Source organism: Monodon monoceros, unplaced genomic scaffold (genome assembly GCF_005190385.1).
Source record: "Monodon monoceros isolate NGI ecotype Baffin Bay Population unplaced genomic scaffold, NGI_Narwhal_1 Super_Scaffold_21, whole genome shotgun sequence".
NCBI lineage: Eukaryota > Metazoa > Chordata > Mammalia > Artiodactyla > Monodontidae > Monodon > Monodon monoceros.
This window is the reverse complement of record NW_021703778.1, coordinates 137,697,884-137,723,373: the sequence shown is the minus strand read 5'-3', so window position 1 is coordinate 137,723,373 and position 25,490 is coordinate 137,697,884. Positions and strand designations below refer to the sequence as shown.

The 25,490-nt window shown below is 48.6% G+C and overlaps 1 protein-coding gene across 13 annotated transcripts in view; it reads right to left on the bottom strand.

Annotated features, from left to right (window-relative positions):
- The window catches only part of PLEKHG3 (pleckstrin homology and RhoGEF domain containing G3), a 44,792-nt gene extending 19,878 nt beyond the window's left edge, over window positions 1–24,914 (bottom strand). For 11 of the 13 annotated variants that reach the window (XM_029237708.1, XM_029237713.1, XM_029237718.1 and 8 more), the window contains exon 1: window positions 24,137–24,326. The gene's annotated coding sequence lies outside the window, so the exon portion shown is untranslated. Of the gene's footprint in view, window positions 1–19,772; window positions 19,807–24,136; window positions 24,327–24,704 lie in introns of those variants that run through there. The other 2 variants (XM_029237710.1, XM_029237709.1) reach the window with 2 other exon arrangements.
- Window positions 24,915–25,490: the final 576 nt, after the last annotated feature.

The following is a 25,490-nucleotide window of genomic DNA, read 5'->3' as shown; positions in this document are numbered from 1 at the left end:
CCCAGCCCTGTGGGACTCTGGTGTCCTTCAAGTCACGTGCAACTGTCAGGCACACCACAGCCCCTCCACCCCTTCTCCCCCTCAGCCCCCCAGGCCTGTCAATCCCAACTAGAACAATGGGGTAGGGACTTACGACCTAAGACCTTTCCCAGATCAAACCTGGGATCAGTCAGCCCCTATGGGGATGCTAAACGGAAAAGGCCCAAGTCCCTAATGGATTTCACAGCTGGTCAGGTCACAGCCTTAAAGTGAAGGATTAGTCACAGCCACACACACACACCCCACACACACACTCTCAGGGAGATTTATCTCTAAAGGGTACCTTCTGAGGGTCACTCTTTAGGGGCCCCGTTGCCATAGGGTGCAACATAAGCACACTTCAAAAGCCCAGGAACTAAAACATCTTTTCTATTTGGAGAACTTTTCTCTGGTTGCACACAGACATCTGCCTGCAAACCAAGGTCATGTTTTCAAAGTAGTGCCCATGCCCAAATCCTCCTGGGGTTAAAAGCAAGCATAATGACTAACAGCTAAAAATGTTCCAAGTGCTGTAGACATTAACAAGACCTTTTTATCTCATAACATTTCTATGAGGTCAGTACTATTATTATCCCCATTTTACAGATGCAGAAACTGAGGCCACAGAAGAAGCATGCGGTAGAGCCTGGATTTGGACTCAGGCACTCAGGCTTCAGTGTGCATGCTCTCCTGCCCCTGCCCGCTGCTGGCTGCCTCCCTGATGGATTTCACACCAGCTAGAACCACAGCAAAGGATTAGTCACAGCCCTGGATGCCATGGCTTTGCCTCAGCGTAAGCCACAGGGGACATATTAAGACATAAAGGTCAGGGCTTTTAAAAGGACATTTCACTTACCCCACAAAGGCCAATGGAGGTTAAAAAAAAAAGAGAGAGAGAGTTAAGATTCCTTAAGGCTATTTCTAGACCTCCTACTATGTGACATTTGCCCATTTACCCTTTCCTTGGAACAATGTAGAAAAATACAGATTCCAGGTCAAAGGACTACAGGTCATGGAGAGGGGAAGAAGCACGAGGGCATAGGGATCGGACTGTAACTGCTCGGATGATAAGAGAAGCCCTACAGTGACCAGGAGACCTAGGATCATGAGGCTCTCTCTGTCTCTGTCTCTGTCTCTGTCTCTGTCTCTGTCTCTGTCTCTGTCTCTCTCTCTCTCTCTCTCTCTCTCGCTGGAAAAGAACACAGAGACCCAGAAAGGGAGGGATGAACAGCAAATGGGGAAGTGAGAGCAGACAAGGCAGAGTCCAAGTGGGACTGTTAGCAGACACCATTAGATAGAGAGGGAAAAGGGACATCACACCTAATGTGAGTGCACTCTGGTCCTAAAAGCCCAATCCAACCATTACTGTGTGTGTAGTTCAGGCTCCCACAGAGACGGCGGAAGCACCTGCCCACGTGTTCCTGGGCGGAGGCAATCTTTCCTTCCTCTCCACGGAGCATCACCCCATATGGTAAGATTCACCCCAAAGCCAAGATTAGAACTCAGGTCTTCAAACTCATCTTGGAAGACACTGTCCGCTGGGGCAGTGCGCGCCGAGAGAAAGTTAACAGACAGCAGTCAGATGTCCACGCCCACCCCGTTCCGTCACACTAGTCTCCAGTTCCCTAAGTCGCTCCGCAGTAACCTCTTCCATCTTTCAACACAAATCAATCCAGTCAATCATCAGTCAGTGCGTCAGTCTTCTAGAAAACTCTATCTCCCACACCTGGGAAGCTCTCTTTGAAAGGGTCCTGTAAGACCTTTCTGATGGTCCCAATAAGCTGCTCAAACACGCACCTTTAAGGGTCGGGGCACAGGAGAGGAAGGGAGATCAGTTTCCTTCTTTTTTTTTCAATAACTTTTTCTAAGTTTAATCCACACCCTTCCTCCACCCACACCTCTCCAGGTTATTGGCTCCACCAACGGGGACCTTCCCTGAACATCCCCGGGCAAGAACGCAAGCAGGCTGCAGCAGGCCCCTTGGATTCCCAGCACAGCTGACCGGGGCCAAGTCCCACATCCTCCTCCGCCCCGCGAGGCCTCAGCACCGTGCCCCCGATCTGACCTAGCCTCCTGCCTCCAAACAAAAAAAATCCAAACCCCACCATAGCCCCCATGTTCTGTCTTCAGGCCTCTTGTCACTAAGGCAGTAGGACCCTGCTCCCTGAGCTCACCCCCAGCTTCAGAAAGAACGGTCCCAGAGCGGAACTCACCTGGAACCTTCGGAGAACCTCTGCTTCTCTGGTCCTAGGGAGTCCCCCGGACTCAGCAACACTCCCTTCCGGCCCTCCCTCGGGGGCTAGTGGGCTGAGAAGGCAGGAGACCGGGAGGAGGCTGTGCAGGCCGGCGCTCTGGAGACGCCCCAGAAAACATTTTGGTTTGGAGAGGCTGGGTCCAGGTGCGGAGGCGGCTGACGTCATCCTTTCACCTACCCCGCTTTGCCCCACACCCGAGAGGCGGAGCGCCACACCTGCTCTGGAGGCGGGCGGGGACCGAGAGAGGGGTCTCCCCCAAAGGGAGCTGCTCCAAAGTCCAGGGAATCACCGGGTACCGGCAAGCGGGCCAAGTCCTTCCCTGCTCGGGGGGCTGCACGCTGCGTGGCCCTCCTTCCTGACCTTCTTTCATCTCCCAACTACCGACACCTGCTAGATAGTCCAAAGGCTCTCCAAACAGGGGCAGCCACAGGCCTCTGGCTTTCCCCCTAACCCCTCAACTGCACTGTCAGGATCTGCTCAGAGAGCGTACCAGAAGGAAGCAACAGAGAAAAGCTACAGCTTTTCCAGACAAACAAGGCGGGAGCAATGTGAACTTTCACAGAGATCTCACCCTGAGATCCTGAGCCCAGCTGTGCTCTACACACACACACACACACACACACACACACACAGAGACACACATGCATCCAGCTCAGCACCACTCCAGACACACTGCTGCCCAGCGCTGTCCCCACAGAAGCTGGGCTCTCTGGGGTCTGTTCCTACGGCTCCCCCGGCCAGCAGATGGTGAGTAGAGCTGGCTGAGGTCATACCAGCTGAGGACACCTCTCACCACACCATCGAGGCTTTCCTGGGGATGGGGAGGATCCCTGAGAGGGTCTGGCCTTTGCCCCTCTCCTTCTGACCCTCCTATCCCTCCCCAGAGACTCAGGGGCCCTAAGCACCCTAAGGGAGGGCAAGGGAAGGCTCCCTAGGGACTGACTGTGTTCAATGTGAGCAACGTGACTGCCACAGAGGCTGTGCGAAGTGTGACCAGGGTTTCTGGGCCACCCAAACCCAGGCCAGCTGGCTCAAATTCATTTTCCCTCGTGAATTCCTTTTCCCACCACCCAGGAATAGCAGGGGCCACCAAGTGTGGCTGAGCCAGCTGCTAGGAAGGAAAGGCTCCGGTTGCCAATGGAGCCTTCCCACCTGAATTCTGGGAGGGGGTCTGAACACACAGACTGAAGTCCAAAAAACTCCCTCAGCCTAGCCTTGGAAGGAAAGGAAAGCCCCTGGCATCTCGTTTCAGTGGGAGGACCACTCACCCACACCTCACTGTCCCCACCACCCACAAGCTCAACAGCTGCTCATGTTGCTTCTCAAACCTGGAAGGTGTCCTAGACATTCTCTCCCTACACAAATTTGGTCAAATCATCTCCCTCAGAAAGGCCTCCCCAACCATCACCAACCCATCCAACACACACACTATTGCAGACTGAATAATGCTTCTCCCCCAAGAATATGCACATCCTAATTCCTGGATATAAGGAGCCTATGCACGTTACCTTATATGGCAAATGAGACTTTGCAGATGTGATCAAGTTAAGGATCTTGAGATGGGGAAGATTGTCCTAGATTACATGGGTAGGTCTGATGTAATCACAAGGGTCCTTATGAGAGGGAGGCAGCAGGAGTCAGAAGCTGATGTGACAGCAAAAGCAGAGGGACAGAGAGTGAGAGGTTGGTAGATGCTGGGCTGCTGGCTTTGTAGATGGAGAAAAGGGACCCCAAGTCAAAGGATCTAGGCATCCTCAGGAAGCTGGAAAGGACAAGAGAACAAATTTTCCCCTGGAACCTCCAGAAGGCACATAGCCATGCAGACCCAGACTGACATCTGACCTCTAGAACTATAAGATAATAAACGTGTGCTGTTTTAAGCCACTAAGTTTGCAGTTTGTTACAGCAGCCATGGGACACTAATACACATGCACTTCTTTGAACTCTAATGAGCCTGAGTATCACATAAAGCACTGGTCCTTGGGGGCTCTTATGTGCAAGTTTTCCTTCCAGACTAGATAATAAAACCCAGTGGGCTGGGCCTTCTTTCACCCCCAGAAGGCAATGCACACACTAGATGCTCAATAAATTCCTACGGGATTGTGCCTAGAGCACTTCACCACTCCCACAGTCAGGTGAAAGATAAACACTAGTCAAAGTCAAGACCTGAGCCAGTTCCTCCTAGTCTAATGAGTTTCCACATTAGTCACTGCCAGCAAGTTTCCGATCCACCAAGAGGCACGCAGGAGCAGTGACTGCTCGTTCACCCCAGCAGTCCCGTACCCTAGGCCCCAAACAAGGGACTGGAGCAGGGGTACAGCTGCCCTGCCATGCCACATATTAAATGACCAGCCACAAAAACTGGGAGAAGGGGAAAGTGGCCAAGGGACCACTTTACAGTTTGGAGAAGGGACTACAATAAAATGGCCCTACAGATACCCCAGGAAAAGCAGTCCACCAGGAGGTTTCACAGAAACACGTACCGAAGGCAAATGAGAATAATTACTGTTGATTAGAAATTGCTTTTGCTCTCAGCCAGGGTAGGTCAGCTTGCTCCCAGCACAACTTGTAACTAAGAAGGAAAATGACACAGACAGAATGTCCCCAGAAGATGGAGGAGCTAAAGACTGTGCTAGAAATCAGACACCTCCAGTGTTCCCAGAGACCCTACCTCTCTCATCTCTAGGTCAAAAAGGCTCACAGGACCACCCCTCCTTATCAGCAAAATTCAGGGACCCAACGCTAAAAATTAGCCATCTAGTTGCCCCCCTATGCCCACTGTAGGGGCTGCTTGTTTGGAGTCCTCTCGGCTTCAACCACACTTTCAAGAGTTGCAGCATTTACTATTGCAACAGGTTCAAAGGCACTGGAGAATCTCAGCTGGAAGCAAGTGGGAACAGAGGGGCCCACTAGATCTGAGTTGTCAGAAGAGCAGGAAAGAATGAGCAAGTACGTGAGTACGTGGGAGTCCAGAGCAGAGGTTAAATGCACTAAACGGATTCACAGGCATTGCAGTCAGGCAGACGTGGTTTGAACCTCGGCTCCTCCGATTTGCTGGCTGTGTGTGGCCTTGGGCAGGTCACTTGACCCGACCAAGCTTCAAGTTCCTCACCTGTAAAATGAGCACAGCAGTACTACCAACCTCACTGGTCTCCAAGATTGAGATGATACAAGTAGAGCGATTTGTACAACTGACACACAGTAAACCCTCCATAAATGGTAGCAATGAGGACGATGGATGAATTACTATTTGCTCCACAGCACCAGGACAAGAGATTTTTCTGATGTGTGCCTAGAAAAGTTGACCTACATCTCAAATCAATAGTAAAGATATGGGTTAAACCTGGTGAACCAGCATGACCTAACCCTCCCCTCCCCACTCACCCCACCAATCATCCATCATCTATGATCCCAACATACATTCGGACCATGATATTATAAGGGCAAACATAAAGCAATTCGGCTGGAAAGGAAAAAGTCTGATATCTATGCCCCACAGAAGGTCAAACCAGAAGATGAAGTATGAATGAGTCACAGTCCTTTGCTGTAGCAGGCAGGGCACATTCCTCAGGGTTCCACAGGTAGAGACCGGCATGTTCAGCTAGGAGAGGAACAAAGCCATGGGGCACAACAGGCCTGAGGAGGAACAGAATTGAAGGTGATGTGAGGCGGCAAAAGCACAAAGAAGTGATCAGTAGAAACCATCCTTGACACTGGTCCTTGGGTTTTAAAGAAAAAACACAATCCATCTCCAGGGTGGACATATGGGAGAGCCATAAGGTACTGGGGAAAGCCCCGTTTCCTAAGTCACAGGGAATATCAAAGAGGGGAAAGCCACAGAATGTGTATGAACAGCCCTGGGACTCCAGCCAGCGCAGCTCAAAACCAGTGCTAGCTCTGCTCCTAACTCGCTGGACGACAGGGAGCAGGGCAGTGAGCCACCTGTGCCACAGGGTCTACCGCTCATTTAGGGATTAACACTGCTGGCCCGTCCCAAGTCATGAGCTTCAGAATTCACTGAACCATATATTCAAGCATCTACTTTGCACAAGGACATTGCAGCCTTGTGGGTGACACAAAGATGAATCACCCACAGAGCCCACTCCCAAGAGCTGATATTCTACCAGGAGAAAGGAGACAAGCACATCAATAACAAAAGAAAGCAGGGACTTCCCTGCTGGTCCAGTGGTTAAGACTCCGTGCTTCCACTGCAGGGGGCACGCGTTCGATCAACGGTTGCAGAACTAAGATCCCACATAATAATAACAAAAGGAAGTAGAGGGTGGTGTTGGAGCCACGTGGGAGGTCAAGACAGCCTCCAGTCTGGGAATCACTCAACACTTCCAAGCATGATGCTAGGCCCTAGGGATATTGAAAGGAGTAAGACACTGCCCCTCTGTCTTTGAGGAAGAGAATTCTAGAAGGAAACATAGATCTGGGGAATTCCCTGGCAGTCCAGTGGTTAGGACTCTGCACTCTCACGGCCCAGGTTCAATCCCTGGTCAGGGAACTAAAATCCCACAAGCCACACAGTACCAAAAAAAGTAATAATAATAATAACAAAATCATAATTTAAAAAATAGTTATATCAACAGATTATCCGCAAAGCAGTGCCTCAAGTGCTGGTACGGGAGTACACGTAAACTCTGCTGACAGAAGTGGGAGTAGCAAATGCGGCCTGGGGGACCCGGCAGCTTTAAAGGGGGTGAGGTTTTAGCTGAGTCTTGACTGATGAGTAAGCTTCTGCCAGGTGAAGAACAGCTCTCAGGGCATCTGGTGCAAGGGTGGCAGCATGGGACAGTGGAGTCCCGAAAGGACCTGGACCGCTCGAGGATCTGGGGCGTCTGGCAGCAAGTGGCGAGGCTGGAAGGCAGGCCGAGGACAGGCCGAAGGAACTGTGGGGAAGGGCACACCCAGGCCAGGCCTGGAAGAACCATCACCGAGACTCCAGGAGACAAGGCGTGAGAAACTGCCCTAAAAAGGTACAGACCGCCAGGTGGGGCTATGGCCTCAGGGATCTATACAGCCTGAGTGTTCATGAAGAATCCCGAGGCCCAAGAAGGTGCTGACTGTTTACAGAGAGCTTCAAGGAGGAAAGAGACAGTCAGGGAACATATGCTAGAAAGAAGTATGACACCTATCCCAACCCCTGTGAAGGGGGAAGAAACGAGGCCCGCAATAAATGTGGAGATATGAACCTACACATAAATGCAATGCTCCTAAAAGCAGGGGGAGAACACCAAGCCTAGGAACTGAGATACCAGGGCTTAACCAGAAGGGAATCTCCCACTGTGATTCTAGAACAGCAGCTCCCAGCTGGCCGGGGGGAGCAGTCAGTGTACATCTTACCACCTGAGGGTTTTTCCCTTCCCCAAAGTCTCACTTTCCCTCCCCAAGCAAATTAGAATTAGAGAGGCTCCCCCAAACGCACCTTGGTCTCCAATTCCAAGCAAGAGCACCCAGACCCGGAAAAGTGCGTAAATGTGAGCAGCCCCCTTTTAATGAACTGCTACCATCAGTCATGCACCCTGGTCCTCCCTGGCCCTCGGGCACAACAGCAAGAGAAGAGCTCCGACCAACACCTCCTCTTTGCCCTGGATGCTGACCTTGGGCCTGGCACCCGACCCAGACATGTTAGGAAAGTGGATTTTCCAAGTCAGAGCTTGTAGTCTCACACAAGGTCAATTCTCAAAGGCAGCCAGCCCTTTGGAGAGCAGGGCCTCCTGCACCACCCTGTCCCCCAGGGATCCCTATCCCACTGCAGGAGAGAGGGAGAGGAGAGGGCCCCTCTCCACCCCACAGCACCTGCCCCCACCCCCCAGGTCCCTGCCTTCCCTTCTAAGGGGCCTCAACCAGGGAGGCCCGAGAAAACTCATCCAACCAGTTCCCTGGTGGGAGGAGAGCAGCCTTCTCCCTCAGCTGAGAGGTTACACAGACCAGACTTCAGACAGGGGGGGCAGCTGTCTCCAAACCCCCGATTCTGGGACAAGCGGGTACACACATGGCATGGAGTGGCATGGCCCAGGCAGCAGAGTCCTGCTCCTGGAAAATCAAGGCCTTGACTCAGGGTTGAAAGTCAAGCCAAAGCAGAGTGGCAATCTGCCCCCTGACCTCCCTGCTCCTGCAGCCCAGAGCTCTGCAAGTGGTGGGCACCGCCCCGGCCTGGGCACCAGGGAAAAGACAGGGTGGGTGGGGAAGAACTTCCTTTCACCTGCTCCTCTGCCACCCCTTGATTTTATCCAAAATAACCACCCTCTGTGGATTCTGAGAAAAGGAAACTTCAGGAAGAAATGGGAGATCAACTCTGCTTTTCCCAGTACGTGCTGGGTCCCTCTAGGAACAGCCCCGTTCTCTCATCACACAACTCCGAGTGTTCAGAGATCAGAAGCCCCTCCGAAGCCCCTCGCAGAACCACTTGCAATCGCCTCTAAGAGGAACACAGGATTATCTTGCTCTTACCTGGCCTCGATGGACAAATGCACTGGAAGAAGCCAGGACAGGATTAAAAAGAGACCAACTCTCCTACACCCATCCTTAGTTTCTGAAGCCCCAAGGGAGACATTTACCTTTTGCCCCAAAGCCTGTGGCCAGCCAGATTTTTCACAAGACAGTTTGGCAAGACTTGGAGGCCTGGAGTTGGGATAGTCCTGGTCATGCCCCACTCACACCCCCTGGCCTGGCCCAGCCCGGCACCTACCGCTTTTCTCAAAAGGGCTCCCATCCGAGCACCAGGAGAGCCGCGTGGGGCCGGGGAGCTCCATTCTCCCTAAGCACCAGCAGCCAAGCAGTTAACAGGCTTGGGGCGAGCAGAGAGCTGCCACCAACAGCCTTGGGAATTAAAGTGCCCGCCGCCTCCTGCAAAACCTCTTCAATAAACGTCCTATTCAGAATCGGTTGCGCGTGTGGGTCATACTTTCTGCATTTCTTTCATTCCTGACTCCTGGGGGGCCCCTAACAGAGGAAATGGAGCTTCCCACCCCAACTCAGCAGGTCCCTGGCTGGGTGAGGACCCAGGTCACAGCCGGGCAGGTGAGAGCCGCCAGCCGCTGAGGACATGCAAATATCTATAGCAATTAAAGTCAGGGGACATTAACTGCAGGAAGTCAAATACTGAAGACACTTGAACAAAGCCAGATCATTCAGCAGCACAACAATGACCCATTTATGCAGCTCCTCCCTCACCCCAGGACCTCAGAGCCTGAGGATATTAACCCTTACAACAGCCAGGGGCAGAGGGGAGGGGCGGCAGGCAAGGATTGGGTATTATTTCCCTGTTTTACAGATCAGGAAACTGAGGCACAAGTGGCTCCCAAGGTGCCGGACTGGAATAATATCTACTAGCATTTTATTAGGGTGTAGCAGGCATTGTGCTAATAAACACATTCTCTAGGAACTCTCCTTACCATAACCATATGAGGCAGAGCCATTTACTCACTCACCGAAAGCTGTGCAGCAAGGCAAGTGGGAAAGCCAGGGTTTGCTGGAATTCCAGTGCTTGTCACCATTCCCCAACCCCAAAACCAATGGGGCCAAGAGATACAGCCAAAGACGAATGGAAAGGTGCCATCCTTGGCCCACATCATGGGAACGCCCACAGGCACTTTCTGCCCTTTTACAAGTAACACCACGCTCAGACCAAGTTCCTACAGCATGGGGCAACCTCAGAAGGAGGCCAAAATGGAGTCACCTGGGAATTCGTAACTTGCCCACAGATCCCTCCAGAAACCACTTATGTGACGGCATGTGACCCAGGGGCCAGCACGCAGATTGCCTTCTCTACCGAAAGCTCATAGCAGGAGCGCTAATCTACACAGCAGACTCACTGAGTGGGCAAGCGTCCTAACCTATTTTCTGTGTGTGATGTCTTCTTAACTCAATCACAACCTCCTAAAGGTAAGGACCAGATCTTCCCAGGGTTTTGTGCATTTTCTTCCCCCAGGGCTTCTGGCACTCAAATCCCTACTACTGATTTTAGCAGCTGTGGAACTCATGCCAGAAGAAGGCTGAAGCACACAGGATGGATTGTATTTTCTGGGCTCTTATAATGGGAGAAGACATCTCCAGTGGAGGTCCAGAAAAAGGTTTGGGGATGAAGAGGCAAGCTGTTCACCTCTGCTGCCTGGTCAGACTCAGCCCAGCTGAAAGTTGCAGCATCGGGGCTCAGATGACTTCCATCTAAAAACAGGACTACTCAAACTCACCCAAATTTATGGACAGTATAAACCACATGCCAGCTGCTGGGGACGTAGCAGTGAATAAGACAAATCCTTACTGGGGACTTCCCCAGCAGTCCAGTGGTTAAGACTCTGGTGCTTCCAATGCAGAGGGCACGGGTTCAATTCCTGGTTAGGGAACTAGGATCCCACATGCCACGTGGGGTGGCCAAAAAAAAAAAAAAAAAGACAAATCCTTACGATCATGGAGCTTACATTCCAATATGGAGGAAGGTCACAAAAGATAGACAAATAGCTAATATATTTCTGAATAGCGATGCGTTAACAGTGATAAGGTAAAACAGAAGAAAGGCAGTAGGACTGGGGGGGGTGGAGACATTTAGGGAGGCCTGGGAAGGCTCTGAAAAGGTGACTCTTAGGCAGAGACCTGTATGACAGGAAGCAGCCAGACATGCAAAGTTCCTCTGCCAGTCTTTTCCTCTACCCCACCTCAGCCACTCACCCACACATTTGATATGTCCTAGACCTCATCATCACAATAAGTGCAGACTTCCAAAATACCTTGCTTTTATGCATCCCACTCTTTGCCACCCAATGAAGAGGAGATCAGTATAAAAATTACAAACCACACAATAAAACAAACCATGACAAGCGAGTCAGAAGATGGAAAAAACTGGTACTCCAAAAGCTAGAAATAAAAGAAAAATCTGAAAAGGACTTTGAAAAAGTACTGAATGGAAATAAAATACAGTTGACCTTTGAACAACACGGGGCTTAGGGGCACCAACCCCTCACACAGTAGAAAATCCGCATATAACTTTACAGTCAGCCCTCTGTATCCACAGTTCTGCATCCGCGGATTCAACAAGCTGCAGATTGTGTAGTATTGTAGTACATACTTATTGAAAAAGATCCACATATAAGTGGACCCACGCAGTTGAAACCCAGATTTTTCACGGGTGAATTGTATACAATATTGATATTTCAAACCCAATAGGTACGTTCAACAGAAAATCAAATACAGCTAAAGAAAGAATTAGTGAAATGGAAAAAAAAACTGAAGAAATTATCCTGAAGTAGATGCAAAGAATAAGAAAATATAAACATTAAGAGACAGAGGTCCAAAAAAAAAAAAAAAACAAAGAGACAGAGGTCCATAGAGTTCTATAGGAAGAAAAAGGAAAGAATAGGGGAGAGGCAATTTTCAAAGACAGAATGTATATGAATTTTCCAGAACTGAACATAAAACATTTGTCCTCATATTGAAAGCACGACTAAGTTAAATTTAAAAGAAGTTCACACTTAGACACATCATCCGTAGTATAAACGCAGAACATCAAAGACAAAAAAGAACTTCTTAAAGGATTATAAGGAAATACCATGAACAACTCTATGCCAATGAATTAGATAAGTTAGATGAAATTCCTAGACAAATCCTTAGAATGACATAAGCCAATGACTGACTCAGGAAGAAACAGAAAATCTGAAGAGACCTGTTAATAAGAGACTGAATTAATAATTTTTAAACTTCCAATAAAGAAAAGCTCAGGACTAGATGGCTTCACTAGTGAATTTACCAAACATTTAAAGAATTAATAGCAATTCTTCACAAACTCCTCCAAAAAACAGTAGAGAAAGGGACACTTAACCCATTCTATGAGGCCTGTTATCAAGACCAAACAAGATATCACAAGAAAAAAAACCAGCTACAGTCCAACATCCCTTATAAGTGTGGCTGTAAAAATCCTCAACAAAATACTAACAAACTGAATCCAGCAACATATAAAAAGGAACATACACTATGACCATGTGAATTTATCCCAGAAATACAAGATTGGGTTAACATCCAAAAATCAATTAATATAATTTTAAATATTAATAGAATAAAATATAAAAACCACCTGATCACCTCAATAGACCCAGAAAAAACATTTGACAAAATCTGACACCCTTCCATGATAAAAACACCACACAAACTAGGAACAGAAGGGAACATCCCCAGTCTTACAAAGAACATCTACAAAAAACCGCACAGGTGTTTCATCTTAATGGAGAAAGAAGGAATGCTTTCCCCCTAAGATTAGGAATAAGACAAGAATGTCCCCTCATGATACTTCTATTCAACACTGTACTGGATTCTAGCCATGAAAATTAGGCAAGAAAAAGAAATAAAAGACATTCAGATTGAAAAAAAAGAAGTAAAACTATCTCTATTCACAAATGACATGATCTTATATATAGCAAATCCTAAGGAATCCACTAACAAAATGATTAGAACTAATGAAAGAGTCCAGTAAGATGGCAGGATACAAGATCAATACACAAAAAATCATTTCTACTCCTATATACTAGTAGTGCACAATCCAAAAAATGCAATTAAGGGGAATTCCCTGGCAGTCCAGTAGTTGGGACTCCACGCTTTCACTGCCAAGGGAGCAGGTTCAATCCCTGGTTGGGGAACTAGGATCCTGCAAACTGCATGGTACAGCCCACCCCACCCCCCAAATGCAATTAAGAAACAAAACAATCCCATTTATAACATCAGCAAAAGCATTAAAAACTTTGGAATATATTTAACAAAAGGAGTGTTAAGACTTGTATACTGGAAACTATTGAAAGAAACTAAAGACCTGAATAAATGGAAGGACATCCCATGTTCATGGATCAGAACACTTAACATTCTTAAAGTTAGCAAAATTGACCTACAGACTCAATCCAATCTCTTTCAAAATTCTAGCTGGTATTTTTGTAGAAATTGACAAGCTAATCATAAAATTTGTATGGAAAAGCAAGGGAGCCAGAAAAACAATCTTGAAAAAGAACAAAGTTGGAAGACTCACAGTTCCCAATTTCAAAACCGACTACAGGGCTTCCCTGGTGGCGCAGTGGTTGAGAGTCCGCCTGCCGATGCAGGGGACACGGGTTCGTGCCCCGGTCCGGGAAGATCCCACATGCCGCGGAGCGGCTGGGCCTGTGAGCCATGGCCGCTGAGCCTGCGCATCCGGAGCCTGTGCTCCGCAATGGGAGAGGCCACAACAGTGAAAGGTCCGCGTAACACACACACACACACACACACACAAAAAGACTACAAAGCTATAATTACCAAGGCATAAAGATACACATATAGATTAATGCAACAGAATTGAGAGTACAGAAATAAAACCTCACATTTACAGTCAATTGATTTTCATTAAGGGTACCAAAACCATTCAATAGAAAAACAATCGTCTTTTCAACAAATGGTGCTAGGACAACTGTATATTCACATGCAAAAGAATGAATTTGGATATCTAGTTCATACCATACACAAAAATTAAGTCAAAATGAATCATAGACCTGAATATAAGAGCTAAAACTATAAAACTCTTAGAAGAAAATATAGGGGTAAATTTTTGTGAACTTGGGTGAGCAATGGTTTCTCAGATACAATAGCAAAAGCACAAGCAACAAAACAAAACAAAAATAGATAATTGGACTTCATCAAAATTTAAAACTTGTGTTTCAAAGGGCACTATAAAGAAAGTGGACTAGATCATTTCACAATGTATACAAATATTGATTGAATCATTAAGTTGTACACCTGAAACCAATAATGACATATCAATTACACCTCGATTTTTTTTAATTTTTAAATTAAAATTTTTAAAAGAGAGAAAAAGGAAAGTGAAAAGACAAACCACAGAATGGGAGAAAATATTTGTAAATCTGATAATAGACTTGTATCCAGACTATATAAAGAACCCTTACAACTCAACAAAAAAAAAATTTTTTTAATGGGCAAAAATTTGAATAGATATTTCTCCAAAAAACATATACAAATGGCCAATAAGCACAAGAAAAGATGCTCAATATATTAATCATTAGGGAAATGCAAACCAAGACCACAACTAAATCTACTTCCTACTCACTCTAGGATGGTTAAAATTAAAACCATGTTCAATAACAAGTAATGGTGAGGATGAGGAGAAATTAGAACCCTTGCTCATTGCTGGTAAGAATGTACATTAGGGCTTCCCTGGTGGCGCAGTGGTTGAGAGTCCGCCTGCCAATGCAGGGGACACGGGTTCGTGCCCCGGCCCGGGAAGATCCCACATGCCTCAGAGCGGCTGGGCCCGTGAGCCATGGCTGAGCCTGTGCTCCGCAAAGGGAGAGGCCACAACAGTGAGAGGCTGGCATACCGCAAAAAAAAAAAAAAAAAAAAAAAAAAAGAATGTAAAATAGTGTAGCCTATTTGGAAAACAATTTAGCAATTCCTCAAAAAGTTAACTCGTAAATAATCATCTCCCCATAGGTCATATAGAAGCTAGGGGATCTATATGCTGCGTACAAAAAGTTGTACACAACTGTTCATAGCAGCATTATTTATAATACCAAAAAATGGAAACAGCTAGAATGTCCATCAACTGATGAATGGATAAACAAAATGTAGTATACCCATACAATGGAATATTATTTGGCAATAAAAAAGAATGAAGGACTGATAACATGCCACGACACGGATGACTCGAAAACATTACATTAAATGAAAAAGGCTAGTCAATAGAACTACATATTGTATGAACTCATTACGTAAAATGTCCAGAATAGGCAAATCTAGAGAGATAAAAGTAGATTAGTGATTGCCTGGGGCTAGGGGATGGAGGAAATAGGAAATGATTACTAAAGATACAAGGCTTCTTTTAGGGGTAATAAAAATGGTTTAAGATTACATAGTGGAGAGAATTCCCTGGTGGTCCAGGGGTTAGGACTCCGAGCTCTCACCCAGGTTTGATCCCCGGTTGGGGAACGAGGATCCCACAAGCCAAGCAACAGGGCCCCCCGGCCAAAAAAAAAAAAAAAAAAAAGATGCGGGGATAGCGGGGGTGGTTGCACAACTCTGAATATATACTAAAAACCACTCTACATGGGTGAATTTAAGATATGTGAAATATATCTCAATAAAGTTATCAATCAAATCTTAACAGTAACAAGTCAGCAGGAAAAGCATAGACTGTTCAATAACTAGTACTGGAAAAATTGGCTATTGCTCTGGAAAAAATAAAATCAGTTCCATCTTACAGGGTTGAGTGGTTCTCAACCTTGGCTGGACATAAAAGTCACCTGGGGCATTTCATAGCCACGCCTAGGCTCCACCCTGAGATATTTTAATTTTATTGGTCTGATCTGAAATGAGGCTCAGACAATCGTACTTTCTTAAAAAGCTCCTCATGAGGCTTTACTACGTAGCCAGAGTTGAGAACCATTGTCACATAGAAGAAATACATTCCAGGTGAATTTAAAATGTAAGTGTGGAAGCAAAATTTAAAAAGAAAATAGACTAAATATGTTTCTGTAAAATCAGAGTAGGAAAAGATTTCTTGAATAAGATGCAGAAAGTATGAAGAAAAGACTGGCAAATCTGGCCACATTAAAATTAAAACTTCCCTATGAAAAATGACATTAATAAAGTTAAGACAATCCAGAGCTATATGTAATGAATATAACCTACAAAAGATTATTTATTATCATTTATTTACCATACCTACATATATATATATACTTTTTAACTCCTAAAAATCAACAAGAAAAAGAAAATGGCAATTAAAACTCTGAAAAAGTACCAAGAACCTCTAACTTGTCACAGGGTGGGGAGTTGGGAGCAAGGGAACAGATGTTGGAGACTTTTCACTGTATTACCTTTCAAGGTTTGAATCATATGGATACATTACCTGGTTAAAAATTATTTTTTTAACGTAAAGGGCAAAGCCTCACAGAATAATAAACATGGCTAGCCAATAAACATGAAAAGTGCTCATCCCTATCTTTAATCAAAAGCGCTTATTTAAAAAAACAATTTATAAATTAATTTTAAAATACCGTTTTACATCTACCAGATTGCAAGAACACAATCCCATGTTTCTGGTAAGAACAATCTCATGTTTCTGGTAAGAACATAAATTGGTTACATATCACTCAGGGACATTATTTGACCGTATCTTGAAAAGCAAAATTTATAACCCAGTAATCCCACCACTGGTACATATGGTAGAGAAGACTGGCACGTGGATGATAAATACAGTTATTACTTATAGTGGTGAGAAAATGGAATCAACCTAAATGTCTGTCCATAAGGGAATTGTAATATGCAATAGAAACCATATAATAGTTCACCGAATAAACTAGATTTAAATATTTCAACATGGGTAAATCTAGACAACAATGTTCATTCAACATGATGCTATACAAGTCAAAATTAAAACGACATGAAACTATAAATTACTTACAGACAACAGTAAAAAGTATAAAAACATTCATAGAAATGATAAACACCATATTCAAGAGAATGTTACTTCTGGGGCGGGAGGGAGGGAAGAGAAAGCTATCAGGAAGAAAAAGAAAGCTTCAGTTGCATCTGTAACATTCTATCTCTATAATAAATGAGAAGTAAATAGGATACAATTACCATTTGCCAGATCTGGATGGTGGGAACATGGGGGTAGGGGTTCCTACACAGGGGCGGGCCCCGCCACCCTGGAGACAGACTGGAACAACCAGCACCGAGACTGCACAGCACAGCATCTTTCAGCAGCATCCAGAACCAAAACAAAGGAACAAAAGCTCCTGACGGAAAGAGGCCTGGGATTTTTGAAATTGCAGCTCCTCCCTATCATTTTCTGGCCTCAGCAAGTGTTGTGTGGCACCCAGGTAGGTGCTTAAAATGTAAATGTATTAAAGGCGTTCTTGTTTCCACTGAGGCAAGCGTCCTTTAGGATAACTGGCAGTCTGCTATGGGTGGAGCTGAATTAAGTTTGGGCCCATCCTGGCTCCACAGTAACACAGTAAAACCTTGACTAGCCGGAACCCCTGCAGAGAGAGTTGTCCAAGAGCCATGTTTTCAAGAGTGTGCCCGGTTTCCAAACAGTCTGGGGTAGAGTTCAGTGCACGTGCTCCAGAGTCATTTAGAAGTTCAGACCTCATCCCTGCCAAGTCTTAGCTGAGAGAACTCAGAAAAGTTACCTACCTTGTGTGGGTGGGCTCAGTTTCCTTATCTGTAGTTGAGGGCACCACCACTTATTTTTTGCCTTGTTGAGAGGACTAGTGATATTACCTAAGTGTCAACACTTTTAAAACTTTTAGTCTATCTGACTGGGACATCTTTTAAAAACATGTTACACGCTTCCTTCCCTGCCTTCCTAAACAGTCAAGGGAATATCATTTAACCTTTTCTTGATGACTCAGGGTCACAATTACCAGCAAAGCATCAATTATCAAAATAATGATCCCTCCAAGGGCCAAGGCGTGCCAAGCCATTCCCCCTAAATAAATGACCCCCGGCTCTTATGCTCGTGCTTGCTTTGCATAGTGTCTTGATCTCTGTCCACTCTCAGTGTCAACTCTCAGTTGCACTGTGGTCATTTTTCCTCTCTATGCTGGTCTCTTTACTCTCTCCTTTGCTGCTTTCCTTTCCGTTGTGGGCTTGGAAATAGGATGACACAACTCCTATATAAGAGTTAAACAGGGCTTCCCTGGTGGCACAGTGGTTAAGAATCCACTCGTCAAGGCAGGGGACACAGGTTCGGGCCCTGGTCCGGGAAGATCCCACATGCCACGGAGCAACTAAGCCCGTGCGCCACAACTACTGAGCCCACGCGCCACAGGTACTGAAGCCCATGTGCCTAGCGCCCATGCTCCACAACGAGAAGCCACCGCAATGAGAAGCCCGTGCACCACAACGAAGAGTAGCCCCCACTCACCGCAACTAGAGAAAGCCCGTGCTTAGCAACAAAGATCCAAGGCAGCCAAAAATAAATAAATAAATTTATTTTTTTTAAAAAAAGAGTTAAACAGGGTCTTAGGGAGCTGGTGTGAAAAAAAATGCAGGAACTTGAGTCCTGGCTGATCTGGAGACCTTCTTGGCTCCATGCAGATAAGCAAGGCTACTGGGTGGCCATGTCCTGAATAGGGTAGGAGAGGTGTTATGGGAAATTATAGGACATATTATGGGATGAACTATATTCTAGACTATAAGCACACCCTACGATCCACTTTGGACACAACATTCATGGGGGCAAACTCTCAGCAGGCCCAGGAGGACTGGTCCCAGTGACCCTAGGCACCCTTTCACTTGCCCAGGCTGGAGGAATACAGAGCTGCCTGCCCCTGTGCCAGAGCAGCTGACCACAGGTTCAACTTCTTAGAATGTTATACTCTATCCTAGATACTTCCAGACAGGATTAGAACATTTGTGAAGAGCATGAAAATTTTTCTAATTCCTAAAGGTTCATCACACAGTAGGGTTTTACTTATTCAACAAATATTTATTGAATCCTACTATGCATCAAGCACTGGGGATGTAGCGACGCACAGGATAGAGACCACAAGAATACTGGTTCTCTTTTCCTTTCAATAAACACTTGACATCTATCGGTCAAGAACCTCTGATTTATGTGCACAGACACACACACACACACACACACACACACACACACACAGTCTTGTGGCCTGGAGAGTAAAGGATATGACTTTTTAAGAGCTTCCAGTACCTGTAGAACCCATCTTCCCTCCCGAGATCCCATTACCATAGTGAAATAGACTTCACTCCTGTAGCATCCCTCCCTCCAGTCTCAGCCAAACTCCAGCAACAATCAGAGCAACCCCTAGTACCCTCAAACTCTATCTCCCAAAAGGCTACATGCACAGTTACCATTGTGCCCATCTGTACCTCATTCAGGTCCTGTGGTTGGCCCAGAGTCTGCTCAGCACGAAACAGAATTTGAGAGTCCTTAAAAATCCACTCCTTGAGCTTAAGCCAGGAGGGCTCCCTCCCCAAAGGCCAGCAAGAGAACTATAAAAAGCCCCATTCTCCCTTGGCTGGCATTCCCAGATGGCAACAGCCCACCAAGGGCTAGGCTTGACCCCCACCACTGACTTCTTCCTCTAACTCCATGGAACAAAAACTGGAGCAGATGAGATCACGGAGCCCAGATTGCCCTCAGGGTGGGACCCCAGCACAAGCTCATCATGCCCTGTTGATTACACTTTACACTGTTCTCCATGCAATGTGGGAACAAAGATGACTCAGAGTCCCTGCCTTCAGAGAGCTGCTAATCAAAATAAGAACAGAGCAGAGACCCTGTTGACAAAGCCAGCCTTTATCCCAGACAGCCAGCACCCAGAGGGATGCCAGCATCTCTGGATGTACCTCCTCCTTCTGATCACAGGTTCCTTGACCCTATCCAGTTTTCATTCCCCTCTGACTTGAGGTCACCCAACATCATAAAAATGCCTGAGGCTGTTTGGACCTTCCCAACCACTTCCTCTGAAGCCATATTATATCTAGCTTTACCTGGTTTCCTCCAGGCACCAGGAAGCTCCTTCACCACAGGGCCCGCTCGGCTGTCCAGCTCCTGCTGGATGGTGACAGGGCTCTTAGAGGGAGTGGTCTGGCTGATCACCACTCCCCCAGGACCCGCCCTCCACCACCCACCCCTGCTTCCTGAGCCAGGGCCGGGCCCCCAGGAAACCGCTCACCGCAGCTTTTGACCGCAGGCTTTGAGATCAGGTCCCTCCCTTTAAGGTCCTGGTTCCAGCAGAGGGGGGAAGAGACTCCTCAGAATGCCTGGGTGGAAGCAGTGCAGAGCTGAGCAGAGTCCAGCCAGACTCTGAGCACTCATAGTGCCTGTCCATTCTGTTACTCTGGTCCATGGTGGACACAAAATTCTGGTCCATGGTGGACACTTCTTGAAACTTTTTCTGGGGCTGCCTCTAGGCCTTCATCAGAATCCTCTTGCACCTTTGCAGGCTCTCCTAAAACAGCTCCACCCATCTGCCCAGCTTTCCCCTGCCCCTCCCTCATTTTCACCATCCCTTTCTCTCCCTCTCTGAGCGTAATTTATCTACAGGACGTTGGGGGAGGGGCAGATAGTCTTCCCAGCTGTGAGACAGAGAGGCCAGGAACGAAGGTGTGATTCATCAGGGCTGCTCGGAAGCAAGGGGAATTCCAGAGCAAGGGAGAAGAATCAGGGCTGCCCCCAGTTCACCCTGTCAGCAGGGGAAGCAGCACACACACCTGGGAGGCCCACATCCTCAACCCCCGAGAATCTAGGATATGGCTGAAAAGTCCCACCAACTAGAAAGTCTGCACTAACTAGGGTTTCGATTTTCACCTGCCTCTAATTCCCCACTTGCCTAATTCTTCAAACGGAAAGCTTTTCATTTAGCAATGGCATTAAATATCTTGGGCTACCCCTGCAGAATTTGGTTGGAGAAATAACAAAATAAAAGACTATCACTTACTGATGACCTTTATAGGTTCTGCTAAGCCTTTAACACACGTTAGCTCATTGTTCAGTCTCACAAAACTGTATGTGGTAGGTATGATGACTAACTCCATTTTACTGGTGAGAAACACAGGCTCAAAGGAGTTTAGCACCGCAGGGCTAGTAAGCTGTCAAGCCCTGCAGTGAGTTGCATGAACTGGGTTACAAGAAAAGGAAACCAGAGGGGCTTCCCTGGTGGCCCAGTGGTTGAGAGTCCGCCTGCCGATGCAGGGGACATGGGTTCGTGCCCCGGTCCGGTAAGATCCCACATGCCGCGGAGCGGCTAGGCCCGTGAGCCATGGCCACTGAGCCTGTGCGTCCGGAGCCTGTGCTCCGCAATGGGAGAGGCCATAAGAGTGAGAGGCCCGCGTACCGCGGAAAAAAAAAAAAAGAAAAGGAAACCAGAGACGAAGGGAAACTCCTCCTTCTGGTATTATCAAATAGCCCTTCCTCGGGATGCGCCCCAGGCCACCCCATCTAAAATGCCATCTCACCCCCTCCATGACAATTCACATCCACCTTCCCTATCATGTGGCTCTGCTTATCATTAACTTGCTTTCCACTATCTGTCTTGCTTATTGACAGCTCCCCCCACCAGAAGCCAGCTCCATGAAGTCAATGACTATCATATATTTTGTTCATTGCTGTGTCCTCTGCGTCCAGCATTCATATATAGTAGATGCCAAAAAAACTGTTGAATGAATGAATGAATCCTTTAAAATAGAACTAAGAAGTGTGAGTGTAGGAAGAAAAAGAGCATGATCCATCCATCATGGGGAGGAAAGATGAGAAAAGATGGTGAGAGAATCTGGCCAGGGGCAAGTTGGGGTCTCCAGATGGGACCTACAAGAGGAAATGAAGGTCTGCCAGGTCCCCTGTGGACTCCAGTAAAGCCTTCCTGCTGGCAGTAGTGATTTCCAGCTGCCAGGGCCCCAACCTGAGGGCTTCTGCTGGGGAGGGCGGGCTTGCAACCCTGAAACAAAGGCCTATGGACATGCAGCTGGCCAGAGAGGCAGGACTGAGCAGCGGCCTGGGCCAGAGTGGCAGCCTGGGATGGGGAGAGGGGGGCAAATGAGGAGCTGAAGACAGCCCTCAGTGCAGCTGCAAAGGCAGCACCCTCCCAATGCCCAGAGTCCCCTCAACCCTCAACACAACAGGGAATAGCTAGTTGGTCTCCCGATTAACCCTCCAAAGTCAGTGCTCAGCCTGGGCTTGTAGCAACCCCCAGACTTGGAACCAGAGCCTTCACAAGGTTTTGAGAGGAGAATGGAGGTGAAGGGGCAAGCCATACATCTGGAACACAGCTCCTTTTCCCCTCCTGCCCTGGCCATCCCTCAGGCCATGGCCTTTGGTCACCTCCAGGGTAAACACAGTGACCCTGGGAGAGCTGTGGATTTGGTAAGGCAAATGTTTACCCTGGAGCTATTACAGGCCAGGGGTGTAAACATCCAGCATTGGCTCCTGGTATCTACCGTCTCCTTGTGGCACACATGGGACGTATCCAGTAAATTGTAAAGCTCTTGAGGGCCCCTCCTAGCCACAGTGAGCCCCTCATTTTGTATAGGAGTTTATGCAGCACTTTCCACGTATGTGGCTTCCTTTGATCCTTACCACAGCCTCTGTGAAGAAAAGCAGGCAAGTCCCCAACTCTACTCATGTGGAAACTGAGTCAGAAAAAAGTATGTGACTTGCTCAGGTCACGTTGGGAAAAGCATGGATTAGACCACGAGGAAATCTGAGTTCTGGTCCCTGTTTGGCCAACAGGAGCCAGGCTCCAGTCACGTCACATCTCTGGGCTCTGCTGCCTGCATGTGTAAATGGCCTAGGCACATGGGAGGTGCCTTCCAGCCCAAATGACTCTAGAAATCTGATGCCATATACAGTAGAGCCAGGACTAAAGCGGAGGCAAAATCCTGTGCTGGGCTCCCATGCCAGTGCTCTTCCCACTCTCCTCAGTGTGCCACTTCTAATAAAATGCAGTAGAAAAGCCCAAGGCAGCTCTTAAGCAAACCACTTCCTCTGCTTCTAGGACTTGGTTTACCCCACGCAGACTCCCTATCCCATCCCCAGAGCAAGACATCCAGGGATCTAAGGGGTTGCCCAGCCTTCTGGGAAGGGAGTGGGGGCAGCAGAGACAGAGGAGTATTAACAGCAGGAGATGAGATGAGGCATCCCAGGCCCACAGGGAAGAGGGTGAACAACAGAGGGAAGGGGTACACCTTTTTTGGGTTCTTACTCCCTAGGTTTTCTGCTGGAAATGGTTAGGGTGAAGCCATTCCCAGCTACGTCACTCAGGATTCCATTCCCAGTCCAGCAAAGGCAGGCTAGAAAGGCACTTGCCTTAAGGGAGGCCGGCAATGTGCTCAGTGGGGAGCCCTCAGGGCTGTCATTACTCTCCCTCATTATTTCTTTGAGCAAGGTTGGTGTGACTGAGCTGCGTGCAGAGGCAGGGCTGAGGAGACTCTGGGAACCCCCAGTCCAGGGTTCCCTGTAGGACGATGCAATCCGGATCGCCTCCTGGGGGCCCCAGAACAGGAGACAGGCAAGTGACTTCCGAGGGTGAAACTCTTACAGTGGCCGCTATAACACCGCCCCACCCCAGGCCACACCCCTCCAGCCTCCCACCATTACGTTTCCCACTCCGTTCTTTCTTTTGTTTTAAAAAGCAGCTCCAAAGAGTAAAAGTAGCTACCTAAAAACGTCTTGAAATTTTCGAGTTTGCACGCCTCCTCCTAGCGTTCCAAACCAAAGGGCTGCGAATAAGGAGAAAATCAACCAAACCGGTTTTGGGAGTGGGTGAGGTCGAGGGAGGCAGCGGCAGGCAGTGGCTTCTGTGCTTTCGGCTCCCCGACACCCCATTGCTGGCACCCACTCTAATCCCTCCAGGACGCGTGAGATTCCCAGAGCGAGTACTGTGTGACACCAACCCGGAACAGGCTGCTGGCGCCTTTGGGTTCCCGGGACCAGAGGCTCGGGTCCTTCCCCAGAAGAGTCCACCCCTCCCGGGCCCACAGTCCGAGGCAAGGACCAGCCCTCGGGCAAAAGAGCGCGCAGTGGGCGCGGGTGGGCGCCGCCTCGAGGGCTTCCCGGGTTTCAAACTGCGCCTCTTGGGAGTCACGGGGCGCATTCGCTCCTTTCGTTTCCGGGGTGGGGGCTAAAGGACAGAAAAATGTCTCCTTGCACAAGCCTCCTGCGCTCCAGCCCTCGGCCTGGAGGGTCGCCCTGGGAGGAGCCCACGCGGCCCCGGGCCCCTCTCTGCCGCGCCGAGTCCTCACCCCGCAGGGGGCTGGGGCGGGTGCCCGGGAGGGCAAGGGCTTCAAAACCACTCCGGGCACTGCCGCTTGGCCCGCTGCGCCCGCAGAGGACGCGGGGAGAACCGACGGACACTCACCGAGCAGCGGCCGCCCGGCTGGATCCAGAACGCACGGCGCGCGAAGCCACCCAGGTGCCGCCGCAACGCGGGCGCGAGTTTGAATGTCGCTCCGGGAAGGGGCCGAGGCTGCCGGCCGCTCCCGCCCACGGCCAGCCCCTTGGCGGCCGGGGCGCGGCCAGCTGCTAGCGCGGCCCCCGGGGACCCCAGCCCGCGCGCGCCTTCCAGCGCCCGGCAGGAAGTCGGGGCCGAGCAGAGCGGCAGCAGCCGCGGGAGGGGACAGGGAGGGCGGACCAGGAATTTTTCCAGTGGGTGGAGACTCGGGCCAGCGACTGGAATCCCGCGATTGGCGGCTCGGCGGGGGACGGGGGCAACCTCGCGGCGCTGCGAGCTGGAACCCGGGGTAAAGGCTGCGGCGGCGGGAGGGGGGCTTGCGCGCCGCTAATGATTAACGCCCGCGGGTGGGGCGAGCGCGCGGCCCCGGCGGTGTCCTCCCGGCCGAACGCTAGCCGACCCCGAGCAACCTAGATGCGCTAAGACACAAAGACGCACGGGGTGGGGGGGGGGGACACACAGTGGTGTCACAGACCTGATATCACTGCCTCCCAAGAGGTCACCGGACGGCCAAAACAGCCCCCATTGTACGGACAGGAAAGGGGGCTTCCAAGTGAGTCCTTAGTTGGGATCGGACTTGGGAGTCCTGATCCTACCAGAGCAGGTCACCTCGGCTCTTCTGAGCCAGAAACTCACGTCTTGAATTCCTCACCGAAATTCGGTTCCCGTGACCCTTTACAGATATAAATCCAAACCTCCGAGAAGCTGACAAGAAAGAGATGAAGAAGCCGATAACTTGGAGGGAGTCCACCACGAGACTGTTAGGTGGGAAAAGCAAGAGGCAGAAACCCGTGTAAATAAAGGACCCATTTTGGTAAAACGAAGAGAACCTGTCTCCTGTTTTTATGTCTGTATGTAATCACGTGGGCATCGAAAGGTGCACACCTGGAAAGTGAGGGGCTGAGGACGCGACAGGGACACTCAATAAGGATCGGCTGCGTTTTGAGCAAGAGCATAAACTTTAAAACCCGAAGTAATTCATCAATAAATGTGCTGAAAAAAAGATGCTGTCCCAACACAGGACTGGGGAAGAGAAGCCCAGAATGGGAGGAGGGATGGGACACTGACATCAGAACCACTGGGTATACTTGACATCCAGTAGAGGTAAGTGTGTCTAGTAAACGCCTAATATTCACGTTTAAAAACAAAATAAGCAAAAAAAAAAAAAAAAAGCCGAAAAGGAAAAGAAAAAAAGTTACTCCAGGCAAATGCAAGCCCTAGGTGATTTACGGGGGGGGAGGGGCGTGCGCGGAAGGAAATG